This window comes from Heloderma suspectum, chromosome 1, assembly GCF_057233095.1.
Source record: "Heloderma suspectum isolate Gila_16-S chromosome 1, 16-S_ref, whole genome shotgun sequence".
Lineage (NCBI taxonomy): Eukaryota > Metazoa > Chordata > Lepidosauria > Squamata > Helodermatidae > Heloderma > Heloderma suspectum.
In genome coordinates this window covers 273,323,529-273,340,076 of record NC_139458.1, presented here as the reverse complement: position 1 = coordinate 273,340,076, position 16,548 = coordinate 273,323,529, and the positions used below count along the sequence as shown (strand labels likewise).

The following is a 16,548-nucleotide window of genomic DNA, read 5'->3' as shown; positions in this document are numbered from 1 at the left end:
GATAGGGACAACATTAGCCCTCCTCCAATCATCTGGCACTTTACCCGTCCTCCATGATTTCTCAAAGAGAATAGACAGTGATTCTGAGAATTCTTCTGCCAGTTCCTTTATTACTCTAAGGTGCAGTTCATCTGGCCCTAGAGATCTGAACTCATTCAAAGTAATGAGGTGTTCCTTGACCATATGCCTATTGATCTTAAGCTGCAATCCTGCCCCTTCAGCCTGTACTTCACCTTTGCCGGGGGTGGGGGGTGGGTGGGTCATAGACTCTCTTTTGGGAGAAGACTCAGCCAAAGTAGGAATTGAGCACTTCTGCCTTATGTCATCTGTCATCATTTTGCCATCCTTATTTAATAGTTGAAGCACCATTTCTTTCCTCTGTCTTTTACTATACACGTATCTGAAGAAAGCCTTTTTGTTGCTTTTAGCATCCCTCGCTAACCTCAGCTCGTTCTCAGCTTTAGCCTTCCTGATGCCATCCCTGCAATTCTGTGCCACCTGCCTGTACTCTTCCTTTGTAGCTTGGCCTTCCTCTTTCTATGTGTCCTTTTTTGTTTTCAGGTCATCTCTAAGCTTTTTGTGAAGCCGCACTGGCTTCTTCTGTTGTCTTCCACCTTTTTTCTTCTTGGACTTGTTTGTAATTGTATGTTTAGAATTTCCTTTTTTAAAATCTCCCACCCATCTTGGACTCCTTTTCTCATTAGCGTCGTTTGCCATGGGGCCTTACTTATAATTGTTCCAAGTTCCTTAAAATTGGCTTGCCTAAAATCCAGGGTATGCCTTTAGCTACACTCAGCTTTTGCTTCCTTTAGAACCAAGATCTCAAGTATAACATGGTCAGTTTCCCCCAGAGTTCCCGTAACTGCTACTTTATCCACTAAGTTATCTCTGTTGATTAGTATCAAGTCAAGGATAACCGATCCTCTAGTTCTTTTCTCTACTTTCTGTAGGAGGAAACTATCAGGAACACAAGTCAGGAATCTCATGCACTACTTACACAAGAATCTTGGTGACTGGATAATTAAGAGTGCAATCCTATGCATGTTTAGATAGGAAAAATTCCTACAACTCCCAGCCAGCATGAATGGCTGAGGAATACTGGGAGCTGTAGGACTTTTTTCTGTCTAACCCTGCATGAGATTGCACCCTAAAGGTATTGATAATTACCAAGGACAGAAACTGAGAAGTTTCTTTTTGCCACAGAGATATTGGAGAGAGAAGATTCCCCAGCTACTGCCTATATTCTAGCAGCAGTGAATCATTCCCAGAACTTATTATTCCCCTTTCTCCCAGGCTCAACAGCTCACAATTTCATCACCTGGTGCCACATACAGTCAGGGCCAGAAATATTGGAACAAGGATAACTGTTTTGGCAGTTGGTCTCTGTACACCACCACATTGAAGTTGAAAGGAAACACACCCAGATGGGAGCGAAGTCAGGACTTCCAGCTGTAATTCAAGGGGTTTGACTAAAGTGGGGCACTAAACATTCAGGAAGGACAGTCAGTGGCATACACACACACACCCATCATTGGGGGCTCATAAGTAATGGAACAAACCAACGTCATTTCAAACTTAAGGGTCGCCTTTAATACCTGGATGAAAATCCTTTGCAGTCAATGACTGCCTGAAGTCTGGAACCCATGGACACAACCAAATGCTGAGTTTCCTCCCGAGATGCTTTGCCAGGCCTTTACTGCAGCTGCCTTCAGCTGCTGCTTGTTTGTGGGTCTTCCTGCCTTCAGTCTTGTCTTCAGTAAGTGAAAAGCAGGCTCTGTTGGGTGGAGATCAAGTGACTGACTTGGCCATTGAAGAACATCCCACCTGTTTGCCTTGAGAAGCTCTTGGGTAGCTTTTGCTGTATGTTTTGGGTCATTATCCATCTGTAATATGAAGCGGCGTCCTATCAGGTTGGCAGCATTTGGCCGAAAGTATAGCCCTATACACTTCAGAATTCGTCCTGCTGCTTTTATCAGCAGTCAGGTCATCAATAAACACCAGTGACCCGGTTCCATTGGCAGCCATACATGCCCATGCCATAACACTGCCTCCACCATGTTTGACAGATTATGTGGTATGCTTTGGATCATGAGCTGTTCCTTTCCTTCTCCATACTTTCCTCTTCCCATCATTCTGGTACAAGTTAATCTTGGTCTCATCAGTCCAAAGAATCTCATTCCAGAACTGGGCAGGCTTTTTTAGGTGTTTGCTGGCAAAGGCTAATCTGGCCTTTCGCTTCTTGAGCATTACCAGTGGTTTGCACCTTGTTGTGAAGCCTCTGTATTTACCTTCATAAAGCCGTCTCTTGACTGTAATGTTGACAATGACATGCCTACCTCCTCAAGGGCATTCTTGACGTGGATAGATGTTGTGAAAGGGTTCCTCTTCACCATGAGCAGAATTCTGCAGTCATCCGCTTTAGTTGTTTTCTGTGGTCTTCCAGGCCTTTTGCTGTTCCTGAGCTTGCCAGTTAATTCCTTCTTTTCCAGGATGTTCCAAACTGTTGTGTTGGCCACTCCCACTGTTTTTGCTATCTCTCTGATGAGTTTCCTCAGCCTAATGATGGTCTCCTTCACTCGCATGGACACCTCTTTGGACCTCATGTTGGGGGTTCCAGTGAACAGCTACCAAATGCAAATGTAACACTCAGAACCACCTCCAGGCTTTTTATCTGCTTGATTGGTCATGGGGTACCCAGGAAACAGGCCACATCTGGCCATGCAGCTGCTTGTCAGCTGTTCATTTCATTACTTATGAGCCACCAATGATGGGTGTGTGTGTATGCCACTGGCTGTATTTCCTGAATGGTTAGTGCCCTACTTTTGTCAAACCCCTTGAATTACAGATGAAAGTCCTGACTTTGCTCCCATCTGGGTGTGTTTTCTTTCAACTTCAGTGTGGTGGTGTACAGAAGCCAACTGCCAAAACAGTTATCCTTGTTCCAATATTTCTGGCCCTGGCTGTAGCTCTTACATTCAAGTGGTCATGTACTTTAGTTATGTTTAATAGCAATCAGTGTTATTTCTGTGGTGCAGTGCACAAAAATTTCAAACTGGAATGTAGTGGTTTCTTCTTATAGAGATAATAATTGAGTAATGGAGATTTTGCAGTCAATAGCTTCTAATTCTGGATGTACGGAATAACTAATTACTAACTGACGTGTTATTATTAGTTGAAAGCTAGTGAACAGAGTGATGTAGCACAGGGGTGGGCAGAAGGTAGATCTGAATCTACTGGCAGATTCCTGGATGATTTGCAATAAAATGGTAAAGATTTCTGGGTCCCAGTTGTTTAATTCTACCCTAAATTATAATGCACAAATGAAGAAAGCTTAGGGTAACCAGATGTGGATTTTTGTGTGGAAGGAGCGTGAGCTGTGTTCTGTTCTTTAACTCAAAAAATTCCTGGGCCATGTTTCCCTGACAAAGGAAGGAAGCTGACAGAGGAGTACAGATTTTTTAAAAAAGGAATCAGCTTTGCTGTGAGCAGGGTTCCACAAGCAGATTCTCTGGACCAGTAAAATTCGCTTCATAGAACATACTTCCTGGTGGGAGTGGGAGTAGGAGTGAATGTCATATGACTGGGAGGGGCTGCTCAACCGATAAGAGAGGCTTCCCCCCCTTCTCCTTTCCCCTGAAAGTCCAGATGCACCTGCATTTCAGGAGCAAGCCTCATTGAGCACAATGGGAGTTACTTCTGAGTAGACACACATATGCTTGTGCTTGGAAAGTGGGGGAGAGAACACAAATATGGAAACCAGCCCCCATTTTAACCTACAGGACCTCATTGATGGGAGTTACTTCTGAGGAGACAGTAATGGGTTTGTTGTGGGAAAGAGAGCAGTAAACACAAAGACAGAAACCAGGCCCTATTGTAACCCACAGGAGATCTATAATGAAGCTGTGAAGTACTTACTTCCTAAGGCAATGAATCTGAGCCTCAAGATCACGCTTAATCGTACTTATGGAATTGGACTTTAAAATGTGCCATTTCAATTGAGGGGGAATCTCTGTAAGTTTTGATGAGGGCAGTCAAAAGCAAGCCTCATTCAGCAAACTGGGAGTTACTTCTAAGGAGACATTAATGGCTTTGTTGTGGGAAGGAGATGGAAACCAGCCCCCATTTTAATGCACAGGATCACCATAAGGAAGCTGTGAAGTAGTTACTTCCTAAGGCAATCGGAGCCTCAAGATCGTGCTTAATCACACTTAAGGAATTGGGCTTTAAAATGTGCCTTGTCAGTTGAGGGGCTTGTCTGTTATTTCTGTGGGCATTCAGAGGGCAAGCCTCATTCAGCACAGTCGGAGGAAACACCCCTTGACTGGGGTCATGGTGTGAGGCACAGCCCTGGGCAGGGCTAGCATACCCGAGCTAAATGCGGGGGTTGGGGCACACAACAACTATACCGCAGAGAACCCAACCTAAGGAAAAGAATCGGACTTTACGCAATCTCAGGTAAATCCAGTTTTTCCCTGATAAGCTCCGGGATGGCTGCTGGATGGCCACGACATCATGTATCCCTAATGACCTCAACATGCAAGTGGCTCAGAGTAAATTGCTGATGGAAACAGCCCCCTGCTCTCAGAATTCTTTAATTCTAAGTGTACAGCTCTGGTTGGGGAAACTTGGGGTTCAAGTAGACAAAGTATATCCCACAAGCCTGAAGTCTGCCTATCCCTGATGTAGCTTATGTGGACTGGAAAGCCCTGGGTTCAAACCTGTGCTTAGCTAGGACACTCACTGGGTGCTCCTGAAAAAACATTCTGCCAGACACGGATGTTGAAGAATAAAATGGAATGATCCTTGTGTTCACTTCCCTAAGCCTCAGGGAATACAAGACTGGGACACAAATGTAATAGATTGCCATTTTTGCTTCAGTCGGTATCCATTTGGGAAGCCTGGCATACAGATATCCACGTGTTTGGTTTGTGAATGGAATCTAGTTTACCACAATTACAGATTAATTAACTTGCTACCCTTCTAATGAGCAAAACTGCAGAATTGGGGGGAAAAAGTTTGAAATTTAATTAGTAGGCCTCACAATAGCTCTGATTAAACGATTTGTGCAATTGTCCCTAATTTACATGTTCCATGCAGGGAATCAGTTACCACCTGATTTGTTCAAGGTCACCCAGAACAGTCAGTAGGCTATAATTCTATTCCAGATAAACATTAAAAAACAAGACTTGGCAGTAAAGTTAGAAAAAGCAATCAAACTAGTACCCAAGCCAAATAATTGTGCCTTGAAAGCTGCCAACATTAAGCTATGTGCATCACACTTGCAGGGACAAAAATATCCCCAGATCAGAGTCTGTTAAAAATGCCCTCCTGCTACCACTGAAGGGTTCTGTTCCTTTGTGGGGGGTTTTAGTACATCAGCAAAAAAATGTCTCCTTCTCCTGGTTTTGAATATTGGTGCTGAACCATATAAAAAGAAAACTGAATCCAAACAAATAAAAACAGTAATAACAACAACCATATTAGTATAATTCTTTTACTAAGCCAAACAAAAATCACCCCCAAATGTGCAAGCTTTCAAGGTCTCCAGATCTCTTCATCAGGTGAGATCTTACAAAAAGCCATTTTGGCGGGGATGGGGGGAACTGTCTTAACAGATGCAAAACTGAAGAACTCTGGCTCTACATTAACTTCTATAAAGCACCCGGGGACTCAGCAGGTACCATACGACTAATTCCCTATTACACCAAAGGCCTAATCTTCATGATACTTTAGCACAGGTGTGGGAAACGTGTGGCACCCACAAGTTTTGACCTTCATCTCCCATCAGCCCAAGCCAGCATAGCTAATGGTGAGGGATCATGGGACTTGTAAGCCAAAACATCTGGAGGGTTAACAAGTTGCCTACCCCTGCTTTACCAGCACCCACATAATGGCCATAATGTGTACTACTGCCCATCAGCTAACCAGAGGAACCAATTGGGTCTTATGCCAGCCCAAGACATTTTGCCACCTGAGGCAAAGTCCGATTGGTGTCCCTCCCACCATGCCATTCAGACAGCTAATTAAATTCCTGCCTTCATCTATTGTACCCCAGCCCTCTCCTTCCTAAGGCTGCAATCCTATGCATACCTACCTGGGAGTGAGTCCCAGTAAATTAATCGGTACTTATGATTGAGTAGTCCTAGATAGGATTGCTCTGCATATCACATGTTCTCTCTCTCTCTCTCTCTCTCTCTCACACACACACACACACACACACACCCCTACCTACCTCCTGGCTATACCTGCTTTATTTATTTATTTATTTATTTATTGCATTTATATCCCGCCTTTTTTCCTCCAAGGAACTCAAGGCAGCATACATGATCCTCCTCCTTCCTCCATTTTATCCTCACAACAACAACCCTGTGAGGTGGGTTGGGCTGAGAGTCTGTGACCGGCCCAAAGTCACCCAGTGAGCTTCCATGGCCGAGTGGGGACTAGAACCCGGATCTCCCGACTCCCAGTCCAACACTCTAGCCACTACACCACACTGGCTCTCTGCTTGAGTGAGAGAGAAGAACCCTTAAGAGTTGGATGTGAAGAAAAATGGAAAGAAAGGAGAAAGACCAGAAGCAAGAGGGGAGAAGAGGGGTGGGGTGGAGAGAGGGAGAGAGAGAGAATGAAAGGGGGGGACAAAGACAGGAAGGCAAAAAGAAAACGGGCGGGGGGGAGAGAAACCTTTAGCAAGGAAGAGGAGGCAAATTAAGAGGTAGAGACAAAAACCAATGGCAAGGGAAAGGATTGTAGAAAGCCCCAGCTGAAAAAAGACAGAGAAAATACGGGATGTGGAGGTACATAAAACAAAGGCCTTCTACCGCACAGGCATGCACAAGGTGTAGCAGCCAGAATCCAGCTGGCAAAGGAGCTGTCTCTTCTTGCTCTGGTTTTAACTATGTCCAAAGGTAGTGTCTGTGTCGCCTCTTTGGTCTACAATGAGCCAGCGCCACCAGCCACTGACCTTCCATTCAAATGGAAGGAGGTTCCCGATGCCCAGAAGCATCCCAAGGTGCCAGCTTCCTTATTGAAGAGAGAGCGCACGCCAGAGGAAGAGCTGCATACCTCCTCCTTACAATACCATTGTGCACAGAGGGCACAGCAGCAAGCTACATTGGCATCCCTCTCTTTGTATATACATACAAATTAGCATAGGCAAATTTTATGCAAATTACTGTTCTCTCTCTCTTTGGGTGATGCATTTCCTCTTTTTTGGTGACTTGTAAGTGACCGCCCTACCTGTTGTGCACACCAGAAGAGGACTATGTGCATCTGCTTGACTGCCCTGTATATCCAAGCTTTTACTTGATATACCTTCTCCAGGCAGTGACCCAGTTCGCACAACACAGCCGACTCATTGTGGGTTATTTAACCCATGATGAGGCATGGTGCATGCCAGGTACATGCAACTACCGTTTTGAATATGCAACCCCCAACTGGGGGTTACGCCATGTCGTGTGAACCCAGACACTGTGGGTTATTTGAGGATTAAACAACACTTGCATAACCCTCGGTTAGAGGTAGGGTTATGCGAGGGTTGTTTAACCCTCGAATAACACACAATGGGCAGGTTCTCACGACATGGTGCAACCCTGATTGGAGGTTGCATATTCAAAATGGTGGCTGCACATTTAAATAACCCATGATGAGCAGGCCATGTTGTGTGAACCAGCCCAAAGTTTCTATAGTCAAGACATATTAGTAGTATACTTAAAACAGCAGCAAGGCTGAGCTTCTTGATAACTCCTGCTGAAGCTTAGCAGCTTCAAACACAGGACTGTGTAGTATGGAACGAGATGGAAGGAGTGGTGTGAAAACATACCAGAGCTATGAGTGGAAGTTGTTATCTGGATACTCCATAAAATTCTGTGAATTAGGCAGGGTGATAAAAGCCTTGCCTGGAAACACCCTCGCTGTATGTTTTTGTGCAGTCTTAGTGCAGAGCATATACAACCCTGATGTATACCTTGATCAGTCAGATAGCTGTACTGTCCCTCATTTTATGCCTATCTGCCATGCAGCTAGATGAGGCATTGTACTGAGTTCAGAGCACATAGGACTTGCATGCACTCATGTGAGTACAACAGAACATCTCCCCTGGAGCTCAAAGTTGAAGCATTTCATCTAATCAAAAGTGCTGTGTAACTAGCGGATAGTAAGCTATCTTAAGCTTTTGGAAAGGCGAGGGTAAAAAAATGACCAGCTTCTCAGACGGCCAAATCCCAGGACATCCGAGGCCTTAAAATGTTGTACAGCTACTCTTTACTCTAAACTGACCCATATTCCCAAAAGAAGAAGGATTTTGGTAGGAGTGGTAGAATTACTTTGTACTTTGGTCCTGTGTGTGTGGATGGCTGGCTGGAAATCCTGCCAAAAATTGGTTTTATACCTGGGTGCAATCTGGCAACACTGTGCGGCATGCAAAATCTCAGATGCTGTTCTTCCCTGCCTCCCACTCCAACACACAACAAAGAAAGACACGCAAATCCCATTTTATCTCACATCACTTTGGCCTGATTTATACTTTTGAGAGAATAATCTCCTTGTCGCTGTTGCAGAGACAGCAGAAGAAACCAAAAAAGAAGAAGGGGGGAGGCTTTAAACCAGGGTATACGCAGGCCATTTTAGTTATTCTGTCTTCATTTCCAAGCAACAAAATATCCAGAAATCTAGATATATTTAGAATTCAGAGAACATTTGGACATCACCATGTCTCCTTTAAGCTGCATTCTTACAATTTTGAGATTCCATAGCTGAAATCTAAAACCAAAACTCTTTCCGTAGAAAAATGCACTTCATTATAACACCCATATTATGCATTTAAAATGTCAATTCCCAGCAAATGACCATTTTAGAGGGTTCACATTTTTATTCTTGTTTTTCACACAATTATAAATAGAGGAAACAACAGCTAAATAGTTGTTGCTTCTCAGTTCCTTGAATAGGACTTGAGCTGCATCCCACACATAATCAGCCTGCCAACTGTGTACAGGATTGCAGCCAAAAATCTAAATTCACCATGCCTTGCCCCAACTAAAAATATTATCCTTTTACTTAGAGTGGGTATTGACATATATTATCCTTTGCAATAGAAAACCTGAGCATACTGTACAAACTAAGAATGAGAGTACAAAGTGCAGAGAACTCAGAACCACAACACAGTATCCTACTTGCATTACAGATAATGGATTTATAAAGGTTAGCTTCATGTTTTAAAATGTGGGTTAGCTATAATCCCGAGCAGTTCACAGAAATCCATGTGATGTACTTCTGACTAAATGAACACAATCCAGCAAACATTACTTGCAACTGGACATGGCCCCAGTCGAAGCAAAAGCTCATTGCATAGTAAATCTGTTCCTCCAGTTGAAAGAGTTGGGTATGTTTAGCCTGGAGAAGGGAAGATTAAGGGGAGACATGATAGCTGTGTTTAAATATCCAACGGGCCATTACGCAGAAGATGGAGTACACTTGTTTTCGTTGTTCCAAAGGGCACGGCTAGAACCGATGGGTGGAAATGTGCAATGAAGCAGATTTGGCTAAACATTAGGCGAAACCTCCTAACAGTAAAAGCTGTTTTACTGAACAGACAGCCTTGGGAGGTCATGTGTTCTCCTTCACTGGGGGTATTTAAGCAGAGGCTAGATGGCCATCTGCCAGGGATGCTGTAATTGCATGCCGCACTGTGGATCCTGCATTGAGCACAGGGTTGGAATATATGACCTCTGAGGTCTTTTCTAACTCTATCATTCTATGAATGTATCACTTCAGGCTAGATGAGGAATGTTGTGGTAAGGGAGCAGAGAAACCTCCCTACACATAGAAAACTAGCATGTCAAGGAGAAAACCAGACTATTGCCCTTCTGCCCCTCTAGCATCTAATTTTCCATGTGCAGCAAGTCTTTATATGGGTGGGGCACCCATTCATGTGATTCTTCCACCTGCAGTCTGGTATTGAGTCCAGCCACATATACGAAGAATTATTTGTCTAGACCAGGCTGTGCTCATGACTAGCAAGGGCCACACATTCCGATGTAACTGAGCTGCAACTAAATTTGCTGGGTAGTGCCCAATGTGTGTTAGGAATTATTGTTTTCCAGGATGGCGTACATGGGAAAACACTGCAAAGCAGGAGTCAACTTTTAAGAGATGCTCAATATGTCAAATTCGTGATGTCTAGGCTGTTATCTAGACAATTAAGAAAATGGGAAAATTTATTGCAAAGGATTTGCTTGGTAGTAGTGGACTCTTTCCCAAATAAAATACAAGTAAGGAACTCCCATCCCCCCACTGTTTTTTTGCCCTGCTGCAGTTATTGGCTTAACTATTTTCCTTTCTTTACCTGTTAAACAAAGGTGTGCCCATCTAAACAAAATACGATCTACTGTGAGAGTAAACATTCTATTAAATATATTGTAAGTTTTAAAAACACTGTGTCAATCTAAGCTATTTTTGATGGGAAATCACCCAATTCATCTCCAGCCCTCTTTTGGTGGTCCCACTTCCACCCCCAACACTGCCGCTTACTAAGCAGTGTCAATAGGGTCCCTCCCTCTTTTTTGAGGGGGCATGGGTTAACCTGGGGTTGTTTAACCCATGAACAACCCCAAATGCCCAGGTCCATACATCTAGGCAACAACCTACAAATGCTGCGTTCGTAGGTTGCTGTTGGAAACTGGAGGCAGCTCGCACAGCTCACATCCCTGCAATTTGTAGGTTAATTAATGAATTGCTGCCAAAAGCCGCCCTTATATCCAAGCAGGATTTATGAAGTTCACTCGAAGAGGATTAGCATTGGGGTGGCAGTGTGCACCATGAGGTTTAGGGCTCCCCTCCACGTGCTATATGTAGAAGCTTCAGGAACCCCGTTCCTCTCCCTGCAGGGCCTCAACAAGCCTTTTAGTCCAGGCTGGTTTCAGCTCTGAACCGGAGCACTTCTCTTAGACGCTGGGATTGCAGCAACATTGACTTGTGGGTCTGGTTTCTTATTTACTATCAGTGTGAAGGCAAATGCCAGATATAACATGGAAAGTTATTCCAACATAGATTTTCTTTTCTCCTAGGGTAATTAATAGTACATCCAAGCATCTGTTATTTAGACAGAGATGAATTAAGAAATTCATCTCTGTCTAAGGGTGCTGTGCAGATCTGCAAAGTTCCTCAGAGCATTTCTACAACAGACTAAAATACCACAACTTTACTGGGGCTTTCTGCATCCATTTTAAATGCAGGATCATGACAGGCTTCCTTTACACACGCTTCCCTTCTCCCTCACTTTCCCCTTTATCTGTGTTGTTCTGTGTTTCATTATACAGCCACTAGCTGGTGCTGTGATCTAGCTCCTCTTATTGATTTCCTCCTTTCATGAGGGAACTCAACACACTGTAATTTGATAGCTCATTATCTCAGATTTTTAGAAAAATGGCATGCAGGTCATTTAGTGCAGGAGACACCCTGGAGGATGACATCATGCAAAGGACCTGCAAACTTCCATGAATCTCAATCACAGGATAAAAGCCTCACGTGGAGAAGCCCTCAGTTATGTTACCCCAAAGCAAATGGTGCTCATAGCTTACAGGGACTGACTTGATAGCATGAGCATCAGTTGTGTTAGTGTTGGTGTGTCTAGGCTGGGGAAACTAATGCCTGCCAGGCCCTAGCAGTTTCTGCTGCCACCTTTCCTTCCCCTGCCCCCATAGCGGACTTTCTCTCATGGTTGCTTGCTGTAGTTGCTTGTATTAAGCAACCACACTCTTTTTGGAGTGTGCAAAAAGCACTCCTTTTTTTGCTGCTGCACTACTAAATTTCAGCAGTAAATTCAATGGTGGCCAACTTCAAAAAAGGCCAGGTATTGCCTACCCATTGTACAGTAATCCTACAGGATGGGGGAGAAGCCTTGGTAGAAGTGGTGGAAAAGCCACCACTTCCTAAGCCCTGCTGGTTTGCTGCAGCCAGGGTGCAAGATGGGGGAGGGGGGTTACGTTTGATGTGATGGGCAAGCTAATGGTGTAGGTTAAGGGGAAGGTTTAAGTGGAGATTAAGGGGGGATTTTCAATGGTTGTTTTTTCATTAAACATTGTTTCAAACGTAGACTGTTTTTCTAAGTTACTTGATTCAATTATTATATAAAAAACAACAAATCTGAAGGCATTATTAGACAGACTTTAAAACATAATGTTGTCCTGCCTGTTTCTTTAAAACACAGCTGTTGAAAATAGTAGTGGGAGGGTTTACCTTTACTGGAGGAAGGGGTTCTTAGAAAAGGGAAAAAAATTGGCAGCAAATTCAGTGACATAGAGGGAAATTGGCCTACAGCCCCCTGGGAAGTTGCTGGCTCCAGGTTTCTGAGGGCCCATGGGCAAGACACCCTCAATGGACCCCATCCCTCAGTAAATGTTCTCACCACTATATTCACTATAACAGTAAATGTTCTCTTCCCACCACCCACCCTGCCTCCACACACACCTTAAACTGAAACCTGAAATACTGTCCTTGCTCCTATGTTGTACACATATGCCGGTAAACATTCCCTGTCTTGAAGACAAGATACTACGTATGCTAGACAACATGAGTTCACCCCAGGAGATCCAATATTATATATTCAAATGTCAACTCACTATCCCTTAGCCACTCTGGACTGCCTGTGGGGCACAACAACACTCTTGTAGGCAGTGTATACACACTGCTTATCCAACATAACAAGGATTCGATGCAGGAAGAGGAAATCATTCTGTGTGCACCAAGTTCAGAGAGACACAGTGGGCAGTATCCAATGATGTCATTCTGCTAACACTGCATTGGTGAAAGGGACCTCTAGCACAACTGGTGTTCTTGGGAGTCCCGTCATGCAAGCTAGCGCTACTGGTGTTGCACTAGCTAGTGCCATGTAATTTGCATTACTGGAATGACATCGCTGGATACTGCCCATTGCCAACACTTGCAGGCCTAGGTTCCCTCCCTCCCGTCCTTGCCCTCCCTCACCGTCACATGCTGGCCTGGTCGCCTTCCCTCCCTCACACCTCCCCTCCCTATTAATGTCTATAACAAATAGAAGGTTGCAATTGGGAAGATCATTGGGATCAACATCTAGCTTAGGAAACAAGCATGTGCTTACTTACCTCAAGCACAACCTTTCTCTTGACTTCCTAGCAGTTGTAGTTATTTGCTTTTATGGAAGAAAGTAAAACACAGCCCATCATATCAATGGGCACTTTGTTGGCATATGAGCTCACGGCAAAATGCGGCATATTCTGTGCTAATAACTAGTGCAAATAGTAAGTGTGGAAAATAAAAGTTAGACATGCTTAAGTCGTGATGATCACTGAATATCACTCCCTCCCCCGCTCCTGTGAAAATGGCTGTCAAACCACTTCTTTAAAAAATCAGGGGTAATTGCCCCTTTTAACTAAGTTTTACAATAATCAATGTGTTGGCGACACATTGGACAACACAAATTATTCAGTTGATGTGTTTAAAACAAGAATATTTGGATATCTCAACAAAAATGCATCACAGAAGCAGCACTAGAATCATTGTGTGTAGATAGAGAAGTGTGTTACTTATTTCCATCAAAAGCACAAGACTGCCACCTAGAGGAGAAAGTAAAGCTTGTTACAAGACACAACTGTGACTTTGTATGAAATAATGTGTATAATGCAATCAAAGGACATCATGCTTTGCAGAATTAACGTAGGTCAAAAAGTGACAGGCATCTGCCCCGAAGAACTGACATTCTAACTTTTGAGAGTGGAAGAGACAACAGGAGGAAATGAGACAAGGAAAGATAAGAGGGAATATGTGCCAATGAAGTTTGTTGTTGCTGTTCAGTCATTAAGTCATGTCCGTCTCTTCGTGACCCCATAGACCATAGCTTTGATTATACAGACCTTTGTTGGCAAGGTGATGTCTCTGCTTCTTACTATGCTGTCTAGGTTTGCCATAGCTTTCCTCCCAAGGAGCAAGCGTCTTTTAATTTCATGGCTACAGTCACCGTCTGCGGTGATCTTGGAGCCCAAGAAAGTAAAATCTGTCACTGCTTCCATTTCTTCCCCTTCTATATGCCAGGAAGTGATGGGGCCAGATGCCATGATCTTAGTTTTGTTAATGTTGAGTTTCAAACCAGCTTTTGCACTCTCCACTTTCACCTTCAACAAAAGGCTCTTTAGATCCTCTTCGCTTTCTGCCATTAGGGTGGCATCATCTGCGTATCTGTGGTTGTTGATAATTCTCCCAGCAATCTTAATTCCGACCTGTGATTCATCCAACCCGGTGTTTCTCATGATACTCTGAATATAAGTTAAATAAGCAGGGCAACAATATACAGCCTTATCATATTCCTTTCCCAATTTTGAACCAATCAGTGGTTCCATGTCCAGTTCTTACTGTTGCTTCTTGACCCTGGTACAGGTTTCTCAGGAGACAGGTGAGGTGGTCTGGTACTCCCATCTCTTTCAGAATTTGCCAGTTTGTTGTGATCCACACAATCAAAGGCTTTAGCGTAGTCAATGAAGCAGAAATAGACGTTTTTCTGGAATTCTCTTGCTTTCTCCATGATCCAGCGAATGTTGGCAATTTGATCTCTAGTTCCTCTGCCTCTTTGAAACCCAGCTTGTACTTCCGGTAGTTCTCGGTTCACATGCTGCTGAAGCCTAGCTTGTAGGATTTTGAGCATAACCTTGCTGGCATATGAAATGAGCTTTGAACACTCTTTGGCATTGCCCTTCTTTGGAACTGGAATATAAACTGACCTTTTCCAGTCTTGTGGCCACTGTTGAGTGTTCCAAATTTGTTGGCATATTGAGTGCAGCACTTTAACAGCATCATCTTTTAGGATCTTAAATAGCTCAGCTGGAATACTGTCATCTCCGCTAGCTTTGTTGTTAGTAATGCTTCCTAAGGCCCACTTGACTTCATTCTCTAGGATGTCTGGCTCAAGTTCAGTGACCGCACCATCGTGGCTATCGGGGACATTAAGATCTTTCCTGTATAGTTCCTCTGTGTATTCTTGCCACCTCTTCTTAATCTCATCTGCTTCTGTTAGGTCTCTGCCTTCTTTGTCCTTTATCATGCCTGTCTTTGCACAAAACGTTCCCTTGAGATCTCCGATTTTCTTGAAGAGATCTCTAGTCTTTCCCATTCTGTTGTTTTTTCGATTTCTTTGCATTGTTCATTTAAGAAGGCCTTCTTCTCTCACCTTGCTATTCTCTGGAAATCTGCATTCAGTTGGATATATCTTCCCCTTTCTCCCTTGCTTTTCTCTTCCCTTCTTTCCTCAGCTACTTGTAAAGCCTCATCAGACAGCCACTTGGCTTTCTTGCATTTCTTTTTCTTTGGGATGGATTGAGTTGCTGCCTCCTGAACAATGTTATGGACCTCGGTCCATAGTTCCTCGGGCACTCTATCTATCAGGTCTAATCCCTGAAATCTATTCCTCACCTCCACTGTATATTCATAAGGGATATGTTTTAGGTCATACCTGAACAGTTTAGTGGTTTTCCCTACGTTCTTCAATTTAAGCCGAAATTTTGCAATAAGAAGCTCATGATCTGAGCCACAGTCAGCTCCAGGTCTTGTTTTTACTGACTGTATAGAGCTTCTCCATCTTTGGCTGCAAAGGACATAATCAATCTGATTTGGATATTGACCATCTGGTGATGTCCATGTGTAGAGTCGCCTCTTGTGCTGTTGGAAAAGAGTGTTTGCTATGATCAGCGTGTTCTCTTGGCAAAACTCAATTAGCCTTTGTCCTGCTTTGTTTTGTACACCAAGGCCATGCTTGCCTGTTATCCCGGTGATTTCTTGACTTCCTACTTTAGCATTCCAATCCCCTATGATGAAAAGGATATCTTTTTTTGGTGTTAGTTCTAGAAGGTGTTGTAAACTTTGTTTCGTATGGACATAAGGAAGTTTGCATGTGAACTGGAAGCTGAAGCTAGTGCAGAATGCAGCAGCTTGGCTGTTGTCGGTAGCTGGCCCTTTTCAGCATGCAACTCCTTTGCTGAGGGAACTGCACTGGCTGCCTATTCGCTACTGGGCCAGGTTTAAGATATTAGCGCTAAACAACTTGGGACCAGCATTTTTGAGAGAACACCTTCTCCCTTATCAACCTGCCTGGTCACTGAGGTCATCAGAGGGGATGGTCCTGATGATTCCTCATGGACTTACAGCCCAACTGGAGTCCACCAGGTGAAGAGCCTTCAGCATGGCAGCTCCCTTTCTGTAGAAAGTCCTGCCTCTGGAGGTCAGGTCCTTGATCGACCAACCAGTTTTTATTGGTATTCTGGTTTTTAAAAGTGTTTAATATGGTGTTTAATTCCTTTATCTTTTATTGTTCACCGCTCTGGAACCTCTTCAGATGTGGAGCAGTATATAAATGTTGTAAATAAATAAGTATATGTGCACATCTCCACATTCTCACAGTACCAAAAAGCACTGTTGTTACTACAGGGATTTTTACAATCCCTTGTAACCATGTCTACATGTAATTCAGGTACACTTGCTACTTCCACCATGCATTATGAATAGGACTCGGACTCTGTTAAGCCACAGATT

General features: G+C 43.7%; 1 protein-coding gene across 1 annotated transcript in view; it reads left to right on the top strand.

The window, feature by feature from the left end:
• SLC66A3 (solute carrier family 66 member 3) overlaps window positions 1-16,548 on the top strand; it is a 154,374-nt gene that overhangs the window by 131,596 nt on the left and 6,230 nt on the right. The window lies entirely within an intron of this gene.